Genomic DNA, 23,008 nt, shown 5'->3' with positions numbered 1-23,008 from the left:
ACATCCTGTGGCCTAAAAATTTAATTTCCTATTTTTTACAATTATATTAAAGACAAATCAAATGACTCTTATGTTGGCTGAAGATCTTACCTTATGATTACTCAGTTGAAAGCTTTTGCAGCATAACAAATTACCACCCATCTGGTAAGCCATCATATCTAGCCCCAAGCGTGCTCTTAGCCATCCTTATAGCGGGAGTTGAAGCACATCAGCATCAGTGGGTTGGCCTGTCCCTCAGAGGTGCTAATGCCATTTGTTTGGAAGGGCAACAGCACTCTTTGTCCAGGTGGTAGGAGCACGCAGCCATCTGCTGAGCTTCTGAAACATGTGGCAGTAAGGACTGGGAGCTATTGTCAAATCTCCACCTTCTGCAAGACAGATTCTGTGGGGTAAGGAAATGACAGGAGCTGCGGTCACAAAGCTTTCTGGGATCTGACCCACCAATACTTCTGGCAGACACCTACAGTCTCTCCCAGATGTCCAAGGCTGATAAATCACACCAAATGCAAATAATAATAGCCAGCTGTTTGGTTCATTGGACAACAAGCACTATTCTTACCAATTTGAATGACTTAATTGTTTTGAGAAGTCCTTTAATTTGCAGATTGTACCTTGAGTCAGCCTGTAGGGATAGTGCCTGATGAGATTAATTACCTGCATTGATAAGAAGGGGCAGTGCCACAGTGTAGCATGTACTTTCAGACTAAATAGCAAACATCAGAGGATGGCAGGACAAGAAGAGACAGAGGCATTGAAGATGTTGATCTGAGCTACATGTTTCTCCAAGAACTGTGGTTTTTTGCTGTAGACACAATCAAATATGCCAAATGGCTGCTAAAATGTAAATGTTAGCAGTCAAGGTCACCTTCCAAGGGATACCGAACAGCATGCCCCAGGCAGACCCCATTAGTAGAGGCACTGACAGCATCCCTATCACTATCTCCTCCCCCAGTTCTTTGCTCCGTGCTGAGAAATATTCCAGAGGCAAAAGCCTTTTCCATCTGATGCTAAAAAGCTGCTCCCTCCTCCCACCTGGCTGAGGCTCAAGTTTAATAAAAATCCTCATTAGTTTTCATCTAAATATGCAGGAGGTCCATGCCAACTATTGCAGCTGAGTTAGGAAAAGCCAAAGCAGGTTCTAATTAAAGACAGGACCAGACCAAAACCTCAGGTCACAAGCCTATATCTTGGGGAAATTTGGATCCAGGCTCTGAATGCCATTGATCAGGATGATCTCTTCACTCAAAGGCCTGGGTACTACCTGGCAGCACAATTACAAACCCCTCAGAGCAACCCTTTGATTCAGCCACTCTGCATAACATGGTGGAGTTTCTCTGGCTGCTTCATTTTAATTAAGGGATGGGAAGCTTTAATTAATACAACATGACAGTGAAAATATAATCAGTCGAGTGGCCCCTGTTGTTTGTTCGTGTGTTAATTTTGCCTTTTTATTTTTTTTTAACACGCTTGTTTTTTAATTTTGTGCAGTTATGCCTGAAAGCCACTAGCAGCAGTGACAGTGTTCCTCAAGGAGCCTGGGGGAACAAGGTGTTAATAAGTGCTAGGTTTGGCACCTGAGGAGCCACGGAGGTGCCTGGGGATTATATAAAACAAACAAGGTAGCTGGGTTTTTCTGTTAACATCATCATTAGGGAAGGACTGAAAATCAATGATATCTTTTATTTCTGTCTTTATGTTTGAGAAGCAACAATGTATTGAGATGCACGGAATCAACCAGGTACAGTTTTCTCATTGGTACACACTGTGCCAATTTGATCCCATTTGCCACGTGATTTTCCCACGTTTTAGATCTATTCTGCAGCAAACTGTCATGTAACTGTGAGGTCTAGAGCACAAAAGAGAAATCCTGAATCTGAAACTGTTTGGCCAATTATGCTCACTTTTCCTTGTCACTTAAAATGCAGAGTTGTTCCCTGTTTCAACTTCTTATTTCCTTGCTTTCTAACATCATAAAGGAGTTGAGGTCCCCTCCAGGTGAGCAGAAATGCTGTTTTCATACTATAGCATTTTACTGTACTTTTGTAATGGGCTGTTCCTCCTGCCACTTCATTTCTGTCCAGGAGAGCTCTTGGGTTGCAAATCCTGTGACTTTGAGCAGTGGAGATGCTGGTGGCAAAAACTGAAGCTGGAGCTTGAACACATTAGCACATTTCCAACAAGTCCCAAAACACAGGGTCATGTTAGCAACTGTTGACAGAGAGGCCTCAGCTGGAAAGCAGATATAAATTATGGGCTTTGTGGCCATTTGGAACATTGGTGTTCTCCTGATAGTCCGTGACTGAAACAGCTCAGCTGTTCTAACCAAATGTAAATATCTACATCTGCATTTCACACCTCAGTTTCCTTTAAGACTAATGGTTTGGAATAGACATTTCATCTCACCCGAAAGGCTTCAGACCTTTAGGGTGCCTGTGTCTTTCCTGAATACAAGGAAAGCTCGCTGGCTTCGGGGAGCTTGCTTGTACATGAATTTTGCATGATGGGAATTGAGTGTTAGATGAGATGAGTTCCAGTTGCCATATACATAACCCACTAATTCTGAGGCCAGAATCCTGCCTTAACATTTTCAAAGAGTTCTAGTGAATGATATTTTGAGTAATAGTTTATGGATATAGAACTTATGAACTGAGGCATTGTTGCTCTGCTTATTCAATTAAGCTAGAGCTTACAAAATACTATCTTGTCAAAACATTTTTTGTATTGAGCCTATGAGTTTTGCACATGCTGAAATTAATTGCATTAAACTTTATGAAACTTTCAGCAGAAATAATAGTTCTCAGCTGATTCTGCTTGCCAGGGGCTCATAAAAAGCTCTGAGAAGTCCATGATAGCCTTCAAAGTTGCTTTTCTGGATGGCATCAGTATTACACAGTGAAAAAGTAATACAAAAGTCTTTTAATGTTCCAATGGTCCTAAATATTCAGGGTCTTTTATTCTTCAGTAATCAATATTTTCCATTAATCATCTGGCAATTCATGGTCATAGAATTAGGAGCAGGTTTTAGTTGATGAGACCATAGCCAGAGCTACCCCTCCTGACTAGCCATGTCTGTAGATTCAGGCAGTGTTTGCCTGAAATAGCATTACAAGCTTTAGTCAGCCACATGCACACAGAGGTTAGCTACTTGCAGCACAAAGCATTGTGGCTATTGTTAATGGCAATTGTATGATGTTAATAGGAGACTAGAACTCCAACACCCTTTAGGAAGCAGCTGAGATGAAAAAAACAGAGCTGATGGAAAAAACATCAATATTTCCTTCAGTTGTGTGAGACTCCTGTGAAGATTTACATAATTAATCTTCAGCAACAAAACATTTATAATGCAGTTTAATAAGCTGGGTGACAGACAGGTCATGTTAATTACCATCTTGCTTCCTGGTTTTGAAAGCCGTTGTTTCCTAGCTCTTACTTAGGAGTCAATAGCTTGTATGAGCTTGAAGACAGAGCAGCAAATTTGCAGATGATTAATGCCTGAGTGCTGGGGATCTATGAGAGGGGTTCAAGTTCTTGCGCTGCCACAGGCCCTACGTGTGACTGCGGGGGAGCAAGTGGTTTTGGGCACAGTTCTGCACTGCTGATACCTTAGTTGCTGTTATCTCAGCAAGTGATGTCTGTTACCCCAGCTGCAGGTTCAGTCACATCCCTCTTACAATTACAAGCTAATTGTGGGGCTGTGTTCTAAAATACATATGTAAAATTGTGTGTGTGGCTTGTAGTTTTTCCACATGGTTTTTTTGTTTGTTGTTTGGTTGGGTTGGGTTTTTTTAAAGATACCTCTTTGAATTTTTTTTTGGTCATTAAATACTATCGTGTCACAATCTGCTGAAGAGATACTGACTTCTTGTAAAAGGAAGGAAGGGGGAAATGAACGGCTGGAGAGGGATTCCGGGTCATCATGAAGAACTTTTTGCAGCCTAACTATGTGAAGGTTTTTGTAACTCTTCTGTACAAGGTTAGTGTAGAGGAAGGATTTCAATGACAACAATAAGGTGGTTTTTACACCTGTTTGGGGGGATGCTGTTTGAAACTCCAAGGGCTATCGTGGGGGAGAACATGGCATGAAAGAAAAGGGACTTGTCTGAGATTCGAAAAGGGCAGGAGAGACTAGAACCATGGGCAAATTGGAGACAGAAATCACCTTTAAATTTTTAAAAAGAAAATCACGGCACATGGACAAGCAATATCTTTACACAACAGAGAAAGGGCAGCCAGTACAAGGTTTCACAATCAGAGGTGACGTGGGCAAACAGACAGGGTATGAAAAGGATCTTTGCAGTGGTGCTCGGAGGAATACTGGCAAAACAAAATTGTGTTAGTGTTAAGGAAAAGGATGTTGCAAGAACTGAGACCCGAGTTAATGAGACTTTCATTGTGTAACTGGATAAGCAAGTCTGGATTTTGATTTTACTTTAGAAAAGAGGTGAAACTTTAAGCTAGGGGCTGGATGTGAGAAGCCAAAGAGAAACTCACACCCCGATTGTGAGCTTGATGCAAGGTAACAGTGTTATCAATTGCTTAAGAAAGAACAAGCAGGAAAGAATGGGCTTTGACAGGAAGAGCTCTGTTGCAGTCTGGTATAGCTTGCTGACATCTCTAATGAATTGCTAACAAAACAGATATTTTAGTTTGGACAGGAAAAGACTTTTCTTGTCCAGAGAGCAGATCAGTCACTTGAGGAAAGAACGAGCCATGGAGTGATGTTTGCAGAGTAGAATATCCAGAATTAGAGGATTGCAGGAAAGAGGAGGGCAGATCCATAGAAATAAAAAGAAGAAGATTTAATCATGATGCAGGTGGCTGCAGGAGAGTTCGGATGGGTGGTGCTACCCTGGGGCTTAGATGTGCCAGAGGTGCTTGATGTCAGCTGGACTGAGAGTAAAGCCAAAGAGACAAGCTGAAGCTACTGCTTTTGAGAAAGGGCCCTAAAACCTCAAGGTGAAATGGACTGTATGGCAGGACAGAAGGTATGGAAATATCACTTTAAATTGCTATATCTTATAAGCTATTAGAGAGTAGAAAATGCTTGCTCTCTAACTCTCATAACCTGGCATTCTTCACTTCCTAGGTGTGCATAAACCAAGCTTCTCATCATAGTGGCTCAAACTTGAAACAATCACTATCCCGAAGAAGATTAGGAGATTAAAATTATTTACAGTAGTGCACTCTCCCATCAGGCTGTACAATCAGGGCTTTCCAGGGAAAAAAAAGATGTTTGGGCTTCTGTGAGTCAAAGTCTGTTTGGTCTTCTCTCCTGAGTAACACTACAGAGCACATACTGTAGGAATGCTTGCATGTCTTTGTGTCCTGTGCTACCTTGGCATCTCTGCATCAGCACAAAGAACAGATTTTTCACCCTATGGGAACTAGTATCCTGGCATTAGGCTGAGTTAAAATGCTCTTGGGAATAGGTTTAGCTGCAGTCATTTGAGACTGGTGACTGAAAAGAAGGGGGAAAAAAGAAATCGAATAGGGATCTCGATAAATAGAATTTCAGATCTTGCATAATACCATTCAATGGCAACAGCAGGTGTTTGACAGTACTGTGAACTTCCTCAGAATGGGATCCTGCCAGCATGGCTGTGATTCAGTGCAATGATTCAATGACTGCAGGACGGTATCCTGCCAACCAGCCTTCCAGCAGAAAACTGTTCACCCCACTGCAAACACTGCCAGTCCATTAGCATTTCAGATTTAGTCTATCTGCACGTCAGCAGAAGGAGTGTATCCCCTTCAGGTAATGGGAGGAGGAAAGGAGGGACAAAAATTCCCTTTTCTACCAGGGAATGAAAGGCAAAATCATTAGCTGCAACGTTCTCTCTGAGGAGGAGTATGGGATATATTTTTTTTAAAGCTCAGAGTTGAAAAAAAAAGTCTTCCTTTTATTCTTCAGCCCTGCTTTTCTTTCCACCTCCAACCAGGAGCTTGTCAAGAGGTTCTCATCAGTTTTCACTTCTACCTTCTAAACTGTGCAGAAATACTACCAACATCCTGAGATAAGCAAAGAAACTCAAGGAGTTGTCTTTAGCAGTCCATGTTACAGATATTTTTTCAGCTCCTATCCTGCAACACCTGTGCCCTCTCCAGTGCCCACAGACCAAGCCTCCTGTGCTCCTGCAGCACAGATGTGCAAGTATAAACCCATATCAGGAATATTCCCAAATGCATGGCTCTTGGGTACATTTGACATGGGTACAGAAGAGGACAAGACTCACTCAGCTGTCACTCTCCAGCCATGCAACCCACTAGCCTGGGGCTGAGTTATGTGAGATGAAACCTCCTTCAAGTAAACACATGGTTAGGGTGCAACAAGGTGGGAGAAAATGCAATTTAGCTCAGCTCTTCTCTTGCTCCATTTTTCCATTGTGTAGCAGAAGGAAAAGAGAGAGTGGAGCTGAGTGAAGCACAGTGCTGCTACTATAATCTTTGTTGCAGCACAATGTTCTCATCCTTTCCCAGCTCTTTTAAACCTGCTGTAATATGAATAATGATACATTCCGCTTACGGAGACTTTGTTAAATACATTGCCTTTATCACAGGTGCTGCGCAAACTTCTAGGATCAAAAAGGACTCTTTGAGAGGTGATTAGTGCAGGAGGGAAGGGGTTAGTTGTCTAAGCACCACATTTGCAATAATTAGGCTCCCTGGAGTGATAGGTTCAAATCCTAGCAGGGTTGACTCAACCCTTCATCCCTCTAAGGTAGATTAAATGGGTTTTCTGTAGTAGGGTCTTTTGGACAAGACCTTAAAAAGCACATGAGTTTTCTCCTTTTATTGCCAGGATGAATTTTACAGATTTATAAACCAGATATGCAAGATATTTCACATAAATCTAGCTGTCTGCCCAAGCACTATTTGCCAAAACCTGTTTTCATTGTTGCAATGACCATGCAGGTCTCTTACTCACCAGCCTCCTTCCCAAAGGGGCTCTTTTGTGGTGAAACATGTAGTGTAGTGAGGGACATAGTTTGGGATTAGGCAATGCAGTTTGAATGTATCCTGTGACTAAACACAACCATCAGCCTCTAGTTTTTAGATTACTCTTTAAAAATTATTATTTTTTACTATATAGTGCTATTCTCTCACTTGAGGGTGACTGACTCAGTCACGGGTCAAAACAGAACACGGGCTTTTGTAGCACCATAGGCTGAAGGAGAGTTGATTCTGTTTTGTTTTAAAAAAAATAGAAAAAAAAATTATTTTGTTAGATGATTCCTGTTACAGGGGGGAGGAGGGTAGGCATGACTTTCCTCATGCTTTTTTGGTCTTCCTAGGAAGCTAAGGTCATTGTCACTGGGAGCAGTTCAAGAGAAATGCTCAGAGCAAGTCTTTGGGAGTGCCCTTCAGAGAAGAGAAAATAAAATGAATTATAGAATAATTTAAGCTGGAAAAGATCTTTAAGATCTTTGAGCCCAACCATTAACATAGCACTGCCAAGTTCACCAGTAAACTATATCCCTAAGTTTTAGGTGGGTTTTGTTCCTTCTTATTTTATCCCTGCACAACGTCGTGACATCCTTGTAGTCCTCCTAAGTTGCTGCCTCTTCTTTCAAAGGTAATTTTTTTCCTTAGTTCCAGCCAAAGCTCTTTGCTCAGCCAGGCTGGACTTCCCCACCAGCTCATCTTTTGGCACACAGGGATGGTCTGCTCCTGCACCTCTGAGATTTCCTCCTTGAAGAATGTCCAACTTTTCTGGACTCCTTTGCCCTCAGGACAGCTTTCCAGGGGACTTTCTCAAACAGGCTCCTAAACAGGCCAACATCTGCCCCCCAGAAAATCCAAGTTAACAGTTCTACTGATTCTTCTTCTTACTTCTCCAGCAGTCAAAACCTGTATCATTTCATGGTCACCTTCCCTAGTTGGCTCACTCACCAGTTGTGTCAGGAACCTTCTAGACTGTTTCCTCTGTGCAGTATTATATTTCCAGTAGACATCTGATAAGCTGAAGTCCCCTGTGAGAACAAGGCCCAGCAATTGTGAGACTTCTGCTAGAATTTTTCATCTGCCTCTTCATAATAATTTCTCAGGGTCATGCCAGGACTGGAGCTGCTCACCTTGGTGACTGAAGAAAAGGCAATTTCAACCTTATGTCCTAGGCCTTTCCTTAGTGCAGACAGAGTCACATAACCAAAGATGATGATTGTGAAGAGAGGGATTGTGAAAGAAACACAAAGGAAACTTTCTTTTAGCAGGGAGCATGGGTAGGGGAGAAGGCAGGGGGGGCAAGGTGCAGAAAAATAAATAAAACAGAGGTTTCCAGGACTATGGACAGAGCTGCAGGTATCTGAGGGAAGAACTGGCTGAGGAAAGAAAATTATGTGGGACAACACAGAAAACAACCATGCAAAAGTGGAAAAAAGGTAAGGGAGAGGAACTGACAGGGACCAAAGACAGAGAAAGGACTAGAAAAAAGTGTTGCAGTTATTCCTCTTTGATTTTGTTTTCCTAATGGTAAAGGAGTGCAGTGGAGATGCAGGCTGTGCTTGGTGATGATCTTCCCCTGAGGTCCTGTCCTCCTGCATTTCTCCATGGCCTGGAGACACAGGGACTCTAGACCAGGCTGGCACTTCATTTGTCCAACCTGAGTGTTCTGTACATAATTCTTCTCCAACAAAGAAAACTGACTTCCCATGCAGTCAATACGGGGGAAAAAGGAGGAGAGAGATGTAAGTATGACTGAATAGCAGTTGAGTACAGCTAGCTAATTGCAGCTTCATGCAATCGCTTTCATAGTCGTTATCATAACTGTATATATTTCCAGCTCAATTCGTCTATCTTTTCCGGCCTCCTGTCTTTGCAGCTGCCTCCTCTTCTCTCCTTCCTGATGGCTGCAAATCTCTGCTTATCACCCACTTTCATGCTGTGTTTTGTCTGCCTTTTTTGTGTTCATCCCTATACCAGCTTCTTGGCTGCATGTGGCATTATCTTATTTCCTGGATGTTTTGAGAGACTTTAGTATGAACTACTCGCTTCAGTTAACATGTATGACCTTTTGCCTTATTTTGTTTTTCTGGATGATTTAATTTTACACATGTTTACACTAAGGACTAGTTCTGCAAACTGAAGTGGTCAACATGGACATGCAATTGCTATGTGAGGCAGTAAGAATTAAGACAATTATTTATTTATCAAATTTCTTTTTGTATGAATGTATCCATCCACTGCATTAATTTTTCATGGAAGCTCATTTTGAAAAAAACATCCTCTCCTCCCGGGAAGGATTTGAACTCTTTAGGGAATTCTCCCAAATTCTCGTGTTTTTTTCTTTAATTGAACCCCACCGTGTAAGAAGAGCTCCGTCCACAATATTGATTGCAGAAAAACATGCAGACCTGTCAATCTCCCTTTTCCCAAGGCAAAACTCTCCTATTGTCTTTTTCTGCCGGGGTATAATCTCCTCAAAGACAGACTTCAAACAGTTAAGCTTTTTCCCATTGTATTGGGACTACACGTAATGCTCCACTTTACATTAACATTTAACAGGTTTCAAGCTTCAGTGATAAACTAAAAATGTTTTTCCTTCATGACAACTGCTTGACAGTTTTCAAAAATGGATAAAAAATGGAAAATTATCCTACAGAGGAAACATCCCCTTCTCTTCATAATTCAGGCTGAGACATGGCATGAACGGAATAACACATTTATTACATTCTGGGCACTGAACATAAAATGCATTGCCTCCCTCTATTCTGCTTGATTTGATAATCTAGTACAATTTAGGTCCCTAATAAATTAAATTGTTCGGAAACTTGGTTCACTGCCTAAGCTCTGTGCAAGGCTGTGCTGTTTAATGATGCCTTTCTTTCTTTCGGTGTTTTATCTTTGGGATAAATAATTCAGCCTAATAAACCCTGTGATCTGCTAGGTTAATTGACACCCACAGTAATTCCCAGCTTGTGCACAGCACCCATATTGGTCTTTCACAGGGTCCCATAGCACTACCTAATCTGTGCAGCTCACCAGTCAGGTTCCCTGCATTGCCATAAGCCCTACTCATTGCAAACATCACTTCTGCTCCTGAATAGGCAAGCTTGTTCGCTTTCCCCCAAGTGGTAACGCCTCTTGTTGATTTCCAAGAAAATCCTAGGGCAACTGGGACTAGACTGACATTAAAAAAAAAAAAAAAAAAAAAAAAAAAAAAGCGAAATGAAGGAAATATTGTAAAGATCCACAAATATATTATCTGGGGGATTTATTCACAGGTGATGTGTCCAGTTGTGTGGCGGGATGAATACATTCTTATTAATTATTAAATCGCTCAGATGGTCCTCCTCCCCAAACCTGACATTTACTGAAAAAAAGTAATTGAAAAGGATTTGGCCAGTTCCACTCCCTGTGTTCAAACGTTATATAACAGACAACTCCACCTCTCTGCTCCCTCTCTCTCTGTCTCTGCTTTCAGGCTAACACACAGTTTATTGGGTATCAATAAAACATAAGAATTACTGCTGGTATAACAATAGCACCTCTTTGCAACCTTCAGCCTGCTTAGCTCCCAGGAATAGCGTGCTAATGAGGGTGTGCAGTGTTTTGGACAGATGCTAGAGCGTTATGCTGGGCTGATAACTGCATCTCTTGGATCAAACACTGTGCTGGGATGACTCATGCCTTTTACTAATTTATAAGAGCAGTCTTCCTTGAAATCCCAATGTAAATACTAGTGCCCTGTTCTCTGTGAGTGACTACAGCCTTGAAGTCAACAAAAGTAATGGGCACTCTGCGTGGTGTAACTAGTCACCAACGTATTCCTTTTTATCCCCTGGATGATATATTTGAATTTTGCGTTGTTTTGCCTTGGTTTAAATTTTTACTCTTTTTTTCCCAGGGGCTGTATGAACACAAGGACCACATAGCCCGAAGAGGAGCAAGGACAGTGGACAAGAGCAACACAAAAAGGCTGAGCCTTAGTTTTGAAAAGAGGGAGGCTGGAGCTGTATTGCAAGCCAGATGGTTTGGATGCACATAATTCCCTAACTTAAAATCAGGGTTCATTTACTGCATGTGTTTCCTTTACAGGATGGTCACTAAACAGGATGGTATCCTGTTCACACCTGTCAGGAGTGAGAAATGAGGATTTAAAAAATCAGACTCAGTACATTTCCTTTTCCATTTTGACTGAAGAGATATTTACAAGTTTTTCTATCTTCCTGGCTTGTATTGTTTTTTATATCCCTGTAATTATTCTGTGCAAACAAGGTGTTCGTGCACTGGCATGACTAGATAAAAATACTAGATACCCCATTGTACTTGCTAAAGACATTGGGCAAACCTGAGAGTGAAGACATGGTTTACATCTTCCCTTACTGCCAAACAGTGGTTTAGCTGAGCATAAAAGAAGATTCCCAAAGTGCCTGAGCAAAGCCATTTTCACAGCCGGTTTCAAGCACCTTTGCTTTTAGGTCAATGAGCATTGCTATCCACAGTGTGACATCCTCATCCAAGCCCAGAGTCCTGCAGGACAGGATGGGATAACTCACCGGTCATGGCCCTCTCACTGATTCTAAAGGGAAGGTAAATGATGAGCTCAGACCACACATCAGATCTTCAGGTACCTAGAAATAGATGAGAGGACCCCCTGAACTGGAACAGAACCAGTTGCTTTGTCAGCAGTGAGCTATCAGCAAGGTACTGATGTGAAGCTGAGATGTAAAATCCTAAAGTCCCACATCCCATTGCTATCATTAATATCACAAACTGTGAGAAATCTGTATGTGCTGACAGTGATTTTTCAAGGTAAGTAGGAATCTCTTTTCCCCCATGTCTTGTAACACAGCCATTTTAGGCAGATCCCTTTCCCTCAGTTACTCCAGACACCTCTTTGACCACAAGCTTGCCACCAAGGAGGGTCCACTCTTCCACAACCTGTGATAAGTGCTTTTGTAGGCTACTTCAGGGTTCAGCTTGATTTTAATTCTCTCTCTCTTTTTTTTTTTTTTCTCATCATGTCCTGAGATGAAGTGGGGCTGGCACCAACTTCAGATATCAAACTGTTAAAGAACTGAAGTAGGTTGAGAAGGATTGACCCATGGCAAAGGGAAGAAGAATGAAACCGGGACCCAAAGCATTGACACCTCCCGCTACTCGAAAGCATCTCTGCTGGGTTTGCATCTATTCTGAAAACTAGCCATGTGCTGGAGGACACTTCTCCAGGAACCAGCTGGTCCTCACAGGCCACCTATCCCAGCACGTGCTCAGCAATTTAAGGCAGAAACTCTACCCTGCTAATGTCTCTAGGCTGAATAGCTTCCTTCTCATGGTGTGAGTGCAGCCTTGCTCTATGGTACATCACAGATACTCAGATGAAACTGTCTGCAGTCTGTTGACAGATATGGTACTTCTAGTCTATACATGGAATGTGTGATTTGCACAAGAAATAGAAGCAGTAGTTCCCTGTGTACAAAACCCCACCCAATTTACAAGTATTGTCATGACCAAAATCACAGTTAGATTATTATTGGGGAAATAATATTATGATTCTGTCTCTAGAAAGTGTTGCTGAAGTTTCGACTTTGGGAAACCCTTTCTGCCACATTTGATTACAAATGACTGTCACATGCTTACCACCCTTACTGCTCCTTCTCTCCAAAAATTCCCAACAATCAAACCTCAGCAAAGAAGTGGCCTGCTCAAACAGCATTTTGAAACAGTGCCTGAAGGTTTCACTAATCCTGTTGAACTTATGTGGATGGTGCTCTGGTGTTTGAGGGGAACCACATGCTGTGTGAAAGTGCCCCAGGGCAGACCAAGGTAATGGGCAGATGTGCATAGTCTTGTGTTACATATCTATCTAGATGACATGTTTGTATGTCAAAGCTGCCATGACTTCTGAAAATCAGTATATTATTCCCTTTGAAAGTGCATTTGCCTGTCGTCATGATGTACATACTGATCAAGATTTCAAAGTCACCAGAGGTCTCACAATTCCCACTTATGATGAATGGGATGAGTCTGAATCCACACTGAAAAAACTGAACTATTTGTCCCTAGTTTTTGGACTTTTGCGCATAATTTTCCCTTAAGGTGATATGGACTTGTAAATGCTCAGCTTTCACAAAAAACAGTGTCTGAACAACCTGGTAAAATGAGAGTCTGTACTGCAATGGGGGAGAAAGGAACGTAGGAGAGGACCAGAGCTGCTGCGCTGGAGCATATACTGTGATGCATGCACTTGCTTGGGGCTTGATTTAAAAAGAAATCTGTTCCCAAAGAAAACAATGAGATTTTTACGTTTTGACTGACTGAAGCCTTGATGCTGTTCCACAGCATGAGAGCAGCATCCTTCCTTAGAAAGACATCAGCAGTCCCAAGTGGCTATTTCTGCTTTTGTAGTGAGAGAGAAAATGGCAAGTGAGAGAAAGAGAAAATGAAATGCCTCTGACAAGAAAACAATGTGCCAGAAGCAACTCCTTCAAATACAGAAAAGTAAGAGGACAGAACTCCATCCATTCTCAAGCTTTTTTGTATTTATTGTTTTGTGGGGGTTTATTCTTACCACTAGTATTTTACCTTGTATTTATTTTTTTTTCTCTTGAAATATTGTGCTTTACAGTAAGAAATCATAGCACTGTAGAGGTTAGAGATGCGAGAAGCCTATTAGATCATCTGCTCCACCGATCTTTGCCAGCAGAGAATTGCTCCCTGTGGTATACTTTCTAGTGTTTTGTCCAGCCTTGTTGTAAAAATCCTGAGTGACCAGGCTTCCACCAGATCCCCCAGCAGCTTTTCTGCTGCTGGATATGTCTTGAAAGATTTTCCTGTTAGTCCGCCTGTGGTTTCATGTTGCTAATTTCACCCCATTTGGCACTTCTGTATCTATGTAGGAGTCTAAATTGTTACCCTCCCTTTGGCATTCATGTTTTCTGACTATGCCTGCTTAGCATGGAGTCACAGGAAAACAGGGCTGAAAGGACCTTTGCTGTTCATACACACAGAGCTTTTAAATCTGCTTTGTAAGACTGTCTGTCTAGATTCCTGATATTTTTTATTTTTTCCACCCTCCTTGTTCCCATTTGTCCATGCACAGCAACTCCCCCAACTGAGTGTATTATTCCAGATACATCTGCATCAAAATGATGCAGAAAATAGATCTCTATTGCCTTTGATTCAAATATCAAGGGAGGGAACTACACCCTAAAATTGCATCAGCATTTTTGCAGCCAAACTGCAATATGCACTTATGTTCAATTGGCCACCCACTCTCACTGTAAAGTGTTTCAGTATTCCTGCTAGCAATTTGCCATTGACTACAAGTGTTTTGGAGGATTTTGCCTCAGGTATGTTTTCATACTTACAAGTCGAAACTCATCTTGTTATTTTTCTCTTGTAATGTCCCCAGACTCACTAGGTCACTCACGTTATTTCCATGTTCTGAGTTACCTTTCAGTTCCTCCCAAGCCAGGGTCATCTGTGAGAGCCCTTTGTGTGCAGCTCATATTCCCTATACATTATTAATAAGGACATTAAATCACAATGTTTCTAACAATTTATTTTTTTTTACTAGATAACTCTGTTGTGTTGCCTAGTACTTTCTCTCTTCCCTATGCATCTTCTGCTATCCAGTTCAGATTCTCCTTTCTCATGGGACCACGATGTTGCCCTTTGCACCCATTTTTTATTTTCCTCATTATGTTTTTTTTCCGAGGATTTTTTTTGGTTGTCTTTCATGTTTTCTGGGCGTATTATTTACAGCTGTATTTTAGTAAGATAGAATTAGAAACAGTGTTCTGGATCACTGAATCTAGATCTCTATTATTTCAGAGAGCTATGCCATGAAATTCCTTTAAAATATTAATTGAGTTCCAGTTTGATGAAGCTGTAAAATGAATTAAGTTTTCTGTTCCTGCTTTTTCTACAAGAAGGCCATTCTCAAGCTATCTTGCTTGAACAGTTAAAAATCCTTCTTCGTAATTCCATACTAAATTTGCGCATGACCAGTTTTTATCACTTTTCCAGGTGCCAACTATAGCTATGGTTGACTGAGTCCACCCAGCTCTTTCTTCTCTGTCATTTCTAATTAGCAAACTTCAATTCACAGCTGTTTTTTTAAGTGGATAAACTCACATTGTGTGCTATCACACCTCTTCCTGTTTCTGTTCTCCTAGCCCATGAGTTAACACAGCCCTTCAGTTAACCCACTCTTTTGGAAAGCTGAACCTGATCCTCATTCCTAGGGTGATGTGTCCTAACTTCTCAGATCATTGCAGAAATATATTTTGAGCAACTTAAAATGAATCTTCAAAAAGTTTTTGTGGAGAAATTTGAAGCATAAGGGTTTCATGCCTAACCATAGTGATAATTTACATGAAGACCTTGAAAATTTACATTAATCAGGATTTCTTTTCTCTGCACAGATTCAATCTTAACACAAAAATGCTCAAAAATCCAACACAGCTCATAGATAGTCCTGGGTCCTGGGTCCATTTCCTAGTGAAAACTCGAATATCTAGACAATAATATTGAAGATTTTTCTGTCTGTCTGTCTAGGCAGATGCAGTTTTCTGCCCTAGGATTTGTATAGATTATGCATCCACACACCCCATGCTGCAGGTGGTTCTCTGCAGAGTGGAATGTTATATTTCCTAAGATGAGCTGTCAACATATTTATTTGTAATAGCCTCAATCACAAGCACAGAAAGAAGAACGAGTAAAACTTGTCTGATGTCAGGAGTACGTGTTCTACAGTCTAATTCCAGGCTGTGATTCCAACTCCCTCTTTTGCAAGAAATTTGCTCTTGTCTTCATTTCCACCTATAGCTCATCAGTTCATGTATCCAATTCTAGAAATCAAAGGTTTTAATTCCCAGTCCCCAACTGTTTCTGTAAAACTATTTTCTGAAAGCCTTGATGATGGAAAGAAATATAAAGAACAGTTGATATAAGAGGGTTTTCAAATGCTTTTGAGACACATAAAAAAACTAATAAGATTTCAAAACAGAAAGCAAATATAATGAGACTTAAGTAGCCAATTCTTTGAGTTCCCTGTTCCCTGTTCTTTGCCTGGAAAACAAGAAAGAAATGTTAAGTACATAAAACACATAGCTCTCTTTTAATCAAAAGCGGCAAAGAAAAGCTTTTGAAGTGTCTTTATTCCCTGTTCTCTTCTCTTTTGCTCTTTTTGCCTCTCTTGTATGTGCTCTCTTATGTCATAAAAAAAAAAAAAGAGCTCTGGTCCCTTCATCTTTTATGCTATTTCACCTTGACTTCAAGTTACAATGAACTAATTTGATCATTCCTGTTTAACATTAAAACCCTAGTGTTATTGTTACTAGGTGGATTTTTTACAGAACACATTCTTCTCTCTGTACTTCGAGGTGTCTGCTCTTACCAACCACCGTGTGCCCACCATGACAGCCATGAACTGGGGGCATCATGTTGTCTCACCATTCTTCCCTGGGGAGGTCAGTGCCCAGAACTGTGGTTAATGGCAAACCAAGATAAATCCCATCATCATGCTTTGCTTCTGTTTCCCCTTCTGCCCTTTCATTTCTTTACGCTGCAGCCCCACTGTAGTAGGAAGCATCTTGTGTGGTTTGAGTTTTGCCTGGCCTGGTGGGCTCTGAGCTCAGCTGGGCTCGTGGACCTCTAACTGACTAGATGTTCCTAGCTCCTTAAATCCTTTTTTATCCTCTTGAAAGCTGAGGGAGATAAAAAGGGAAAAGAACTGGCTGAAATTTGAGCTTTGGCTTTTCTTCCCTCCTCCCTGCTGGATAGATATCCCCCTTGGACAGAAGCAGGCTCTGAGTAATGAGGACCATAGTTCAGATGATTTGTTAATGTCTTGCAATGACAAGTTTGACTTATATCTCAAGTTCCTCTTGTTCTCTCACTTACCCAGCTGCTCTATGCCTGCAGACTAGCATGGCCTCCTAAGCTTGTCTTGCAGCACCAAAACCAGCCCATGCAAGATAAGGTCTTCAACACTTGCCTGACTCAGATCACTGGACAAAGGCATGCCAGCCTGCCAGGCTCATTTGTTATTTTGGAAATGACCTGCCACGGTTTCTGCACCACTAATTGGCCATGATCTATTTTCTGTTATATATATTCATCTCCTATTTCTGCTGCCTGGTCCAAGAGATGCCAAGTGCATCATTTAGTGCACAGTACTTCGAGCTTGGACTTACTGGGTAGGATATTAGACAGAGATTTTGATTAGATTTGACATCAGGATCTCTTTGTGATAATCTCTGCAATTGTTCTCTCCAAACCATCTTACTGCCTACAGTGACGACACTTCTGGAGTGAAATGCAGGAAGAAAATATGCAACTCAAGGCAAAAGAGTTCCATCAGAGATGGCTTTAGCCCAAGGACTTATGCAAAACAGGTTTGTAATGTTTCAGATTTGTATTGTTTCTTTCTTTTTCAAGGAGGAAAAAGGCAACAGTTGATACTGCCATGAAGCTGCAAGCCTGAAAGATGCAGGAATGGAAACTTCAATGTCTTTAACAATGCTAATTCATGCCTGTGGACCTGTGAACCATTTTTGCAATCAAAAGCTTATGAAATGCATTGCAGTGGGCTGAATAGTGTAAGTCCAACATAAGAAATCCCTCCTAAAATCAATGAGATGTTTTTCTTATCAGGTTTGCAGGATTTGGTACTGCTTGAAGAACTACTGTTCTTCACCTCTAAAGACCCTCATTGATGGGTTCCTCTTCTTTATCTGCTTCTCTGGAAGATCACTGTTCTGGTTGGATGATGGTATGCTGTGTGTATGATTGAGAGCTGTAAAGTAAGAGCCCGTGCATGTGCCTGAGCTTGGCTCACACAGCACACGGCTCTACCATCATCCCCTTGCCCAGACCTGCCACTTCATGATCCACTTCTGGTGATAATACAGGCTTCCCAGACAGAAACTGCTGCCCCTAATTTTCAAGGAAATTCTGGGACTGACTTGAAGTTTACTCTCAGATAAAAGTAGAAATGCTCAAACATTTTGTTCTGTACTTGCTTCACCTGTCTAATCACAAAGAAATTAGTACTGTGGTAGCTGTATGGCCCTCTCAGAAGCCAAAATCCTTATTAACTCACTCTATTGCTAAAATTAAGATAGCAAAACTAACAAATAACCTGTTATCTCCTCCAGGTCCATCATGTCTCCAGTTTAGCAAGAAAAAGCAAAGGAACAAGAGAGTAGAGGATAACTCCAATGGGGAAAGCAACTAGCCCTTGCATGAGTGGCTTTTAGGCCTGAGCATATGCATTAGACATATTAATTTCCTCAAACTGTATATTTTCATGGCTCTTTCCTCTATGGCTTACATGTATGTGTTAGAATCAGTTCTGTCTTATCATCATTGCCATGGTTACCTTATCATTATTGTATGTATGTGTTGCTGTATTGCTATTGCAGATGTCTTACCAAAGTTCCCTAAAGCTAAATGATCCCAGAACTTACTCTGCACACATCCCAAACTGCTAAGCATTTGTATCTTTTATGATCTGTTTCACAGCTAAAACAAAGTTGGCTTGAACATCTCTGCTGAAATAAAGCAGAGAACAAATTACTCCATACATCATCTTTACCATAAACCAATTCCTTACATCAAATGCAAAAAACCCCTTCTACTTAACTGGACTTCTCAGCAGCCTGATTTGCCTTTACTTCCATTACTACATTGCCAAAAATCACAGGATTGTTGATGTCTGCAGCAGGGAAGACATGTCAGTCTCTGAAATGAGGCTGTCATGATATAGCAAACACAGAGGTCATTATAGCAGGGTAGGGCACATCTCAAAGGCCAGGACAGAGAAAAGTTTGTGTTTGGGATGAAAAAATCTTTGCTGGGAGCATGATGCTACAGGGCTACAAAAATTGTCAGAGAGATGGAACACCTCTCCTATGATGATAGACTGAGAGAGCTGGAGTTGTTCAGCCCAGAGAAGACTCTGGGTAGACCTTGTTGTGGCTTTTAAATGCTTAAAAGGAGCTTATAGGAAAGATGGCAAAAGACTTTTTAGTAGGACCTATAGCAATAGGACAAGGAGTAATGTTTTTAAACTAAAAGAGGGTAGATTCAGACTAGATATAGGAAAGAAATATTTTATGATGAGGGCAGCGAAACACTGAAACGGGTTGCCCAGAGAGGTTGTAGATGCCCCATCCCTGGAAACGCTTAAGGATAGGTTGGATAGGTCTCTGAGCAACCTGATCTAGTGGAAGATGTCCCTTCTTATTGCAGGAGGGGTTGGACTAGATGACCTCTGAAGATCCCTTCTGACTCAAACCCTTCTATGATTCTATGCAGTCTTTCAGAATAGAATTGGGGAAACCCAGATGTTAACATCTGGTTTTAATCCAAACTCTGTATTAACTTCCAATGGACAAATGAGTGCAGAACTCTCATCCTAAAGAGTAACTCAGCTCAGCACTAACAACCAGATTTTTCATGCTATTTATCCTTATTATAACAACTACTCCTTACTACATACACAAGCAGAGGCTTTGAATATGTTGTGATAATGAATGTCATTATGACGTTAGAGTACAATGGTGTGAAGAAAGTGATTCATCACTGGTAAGAGACAAACAAACAAATTTATTGGATGATACATTGCCTAGATGCACAATTCTAAGTTTATAAGCAAGAGGTTATGTATTGTTCCACAGCTGTAGTCTAGTATTACCAAACTAGAGAATACCAAATACATTTAAGATTTTTGTAATAATTCCCATGATAAGAGGAATGAAATCTTAAACAAATAGAAGTAAATAGCAGAACCTCTAAGTGGAAAGTAGTAATTGTAGCAGTGAAACTTTTCTGTTTAAGTTAAGGATGACTCACAATTTGTCAGTAAGTGCAGCTAACTGACCGTCTTTTTAAGTGGAAGTGGAAACTGGGACATAAGGTCATCATGATACAGCAAATACAGAGATCATCATACTTTTTAACTAGAGACAAATAAGGCAACACTTGTCTTGTCACATGTTCAAATTACACATCACTACCCCAGACTGACAGTGATCCCATCACTCCACTATACCTGCAGTTATGGGCCATGGAAAGAACTACTATTATGTGGTAAAATTTTCATAACTCTTCATAGATATTGCTCTATCCTCTGCTAGCACCCAGGAGGTTTTGTCTGAATGTTCGTTGCTTTGAGATGCCTCAAAGATGCCTGGTTTGCTGGGAAGGCCCAGCTGAATGATTGCTAACCTGGGGACATCTTGACGTTGGAAGCAGGTTTTCATTTCAGGGAGATGCAGAGACAAAAGGGCTCGGGCTGCCAGCTGGGCTCTCCTGGGCAAGTTGGGGCATCTCTTGGGATTGAGTGTGTGTGAATAGATTTTTCCTAACAGAAACAACCTTCTGGCTCTAAAAAATTTAGATTCTTGGTGTCAGGTATTTGTCTTTTTTTTCACCATCCATCTGGGAAATGCAGATTGTGTTCATTACGCCAAACAACTTTCAAGGGTCCGTGCTGCCTGGAAAACTGCACTGAAGTTCAAGATAGGTTGTCCTGTCCCTACAGCAGAAACTGGATTCCCCAGCTGGTGACATGCTTTCCTTTCTTCAGGCTTTACTGCAGTGAGTCCAGAAAAAGGACAAGAAGATGATTCTCAGACTCACTCCAGTATGTCAATGTATCTTGTGTACTGGAGACAGCAGACCTGGACCCAGAACTCCAGATATCTTACCAGGGCTGAGAAGAGAGGAAGAATCAGCTCCCTCAATATGCTGGCAATGCTCTTCGTAATGCACCCCAGGATACTGTTGGGGTTTTTTGCCACAAGGGCACATTGCTGCCTCATGCTCAGCTCAGTGTCTACCAGGACCTCCAGGTCCTTCTCAGCAAAGCTTCTTTCCAGTTGATCAGCTCCTCTCGTATACTGGTGCCTGGGATTGTTCATCCTCAGGGGCAGGACTTCACTTTTCCACTTGTTGAAATTCATATGCTTCCTGTTAGCCCATTTTTCTAGCCTCTGCAGGTCCCTCGGAATGTTACCACACCTCTAGGATGTATCGTCCACTCTCCCTAATTTCATATTGTCTGTGAAATTACTGAGGGTGCACTGCTTCCCATCATCCAGGGTTCTAATGAAGATGTTAACCAGTACTGGCCCCAGTACAGACCCGTGGGGTGCACTGCTAGTCAATTCCCTACATTTGACCCCATTGTTCAGACAGTTTTCAATCCACCTCATCAGCTTGACAGTGTTTGTTAATTCCTGCTAGTCCTAAGGAGTTACCTAATGGAGCCTGTGAGATGGGACTACTGTGCAGGTCCCTCTCCTTTTCCGGCTGAGTCCAGGCATTCATGAGATAGACTGGTGACTAACATGCAGCCTGTCCTGATTGTTTAGGAAAGTACAGTTTGTAACCGGAATTGAAGAGGTCTGGTGAATCCCACAACATAATAACTGAGTTAAATGTAAATTATTTCATCATTTGTGAAATTTCAAAGATGCATGTGCTCTTATAAACAAATTGAAATAAAAAAACCCCTGGTTTTCCTTGGGTGCTATTGGGTTTTTCCAATGCCTGCTGCTTTGCACCGTCTGTGTACAGGGTTGAGTGTGATTATCCAGACCTTGCACATGTGAGGAAGCTTTATGAGCTCTGAGATCAGCACCAGATGGTGGCTGGGTGCTCTCCTTTTCTCAACATCCATAGGATGCCCAGCTAGCAGGAAGTGGATGCAGCCCCCAGCAATACAAGACAGGAGAGAAGAAGCAGGCTGTTCAGCAGGGCTGGTGGCAGAGTTGGCCCTGACCCTCAGGTATGGTCTAGCAGAGAGGCATGAAGATCCTACACAATCAGACTCTTTAAAGTCTATAGAAAAATGTCAACTGCCCCATGCCGGAAAGTCACTCAAGGGGCCTTGCTTATTATGGTTATTATTACGTTTGTTATGGTAAGATGCTATAGCATAGTTTTGTATGATATGAGTTCAGTTGTTAAAAATTACCTTAAAATGCAAAATGCTGAGCCTGGTTCTCATCTCTCCACCTTCTCCAATCAAGAACATCAAGGAAACATGTGAGGCCATCTCTGAATGGCAACGTGCAGCACCAGTAACAATGATGTGGAAATTAGCCTGAGGTTCACAAACATTTGAATGCATTGGTGCTTTTGCCTTTGAACTTGTTTTTTAATCACCTTCAGCTTCATAAAATTATTCGTGGTACTTATTTAGATTATCTCCACTTGGTCATTCCAGGAGTATGTATTCCATAGAAAGGAAGGGATGGAAATTTACCTGAAATGCTACATAGAATCTAGAATCATGGTTGTCCATTTGGGAAAAAAAAAACATTGCTCATCTCTATTAAAAGATATGTAGAGAAAAATAATTTTTCTGAGTCAGGTTTCATTTTAAAGAACAACTTTTTGTGTGGAAATAGATTTTGAATTAGCCAAGGTTGATGCTTCATGGTGCCACTGTGCCTGTACCGCTGAGTCCTGCAGACACACTCAGGTTTAACCCATGGCTGCAGCTCCTCAAGATGGCCAGCAGTGGCAGCAGCTCAGCATGGCATGTTGGAACTGTGGTCTGTGCAGATCTTACTTCCTCATTAAAAATTAAGGTAGCTCTATTTTGCTGCACCTTAAATAAATCAGTGACCCTGAATTTTCTGGCATATCCCCAGATGTGGTCTTCTGTGGGAAAAACTTTGGGTCCTTCTTCTGTTCATTAAAAATAAAAGAGAAAAAATGGTATCACTGAGGATAATAGCATTTGTCAGCTCCCGTTGTAGGTTGCTTAGCTCAGCTGAATAATGTCTGCCAAATGGTAAACTTGAAAGATTCTTTTTCCCTCATCTCCTTTAAAAATCCTGTGTCACTTAAAAATCACAGGTAGAAAACGATCATCTTGGCTCTCCATGTTGGCCCCTTACCTTTACAGAATACCGTAGTATATTATTTTGACTGTTGCCTTTTCTAACATGGCCATACATATCCAGAGCTTTTGATTTGGACAAATGGTGGCCTTACTACACTATTACTTAATTATCCTTATTAACTTATTCTTGAATTTCCAGGT

The 23,008-nt window shown here is 41.3% G+C and overlaps 1 long non-coding RNA gene across 2 annotated transcripts in view; it reads left to right on the top strand.

Moving 5' to 3' along the window:
* LOC120324619 overlaps positions 1 to 22,154 on the top strand; it is a 37,814-nt gene extending 15,660 nt beyond the window's left edge. The window contains exons 2-4 of one of the 2 annotated variants that reach the window (XR_005566074.1): positions 10,844 to 13,440; positions 17,243 to 17,342; positions 18,105 to 22,154. This is a non-coding gene — a long non-coding RNA (uncharacterized LOC120324619). Of the gene's footprint in view, positions 1 to 10,210; positions 13,441 to 17,242; positions 17,343 to 18,104 lie in introns of those variants that run through there. The other variant, XR_005566073.1, reaches the window with a different exon arrangement.
* The last annotated feature ends 854 nt before the right edge of the window (positions 22,155 to 23,008 follow it).

This window comes from Pipra filicauda, unplaced genomic scaffold (genome assembly GCF_003945595.2).
Source record: "Pipra filicauda isolate LSUMZ 115617 unplaced genomic scaffold, ASM394559v2 scaffold60_size3304689_pilon, whole genome shotgun sequence".
NCBI lineage: Eukaryota > Metazoa > Chordata > Aves > Passeriformes > Pipridae > Pipra > Pipra filicauda.
Note: the sequence above shows the minus strand (reverse complement) of the source record. Positions and strands in the feature narration are given on the sequence as shown.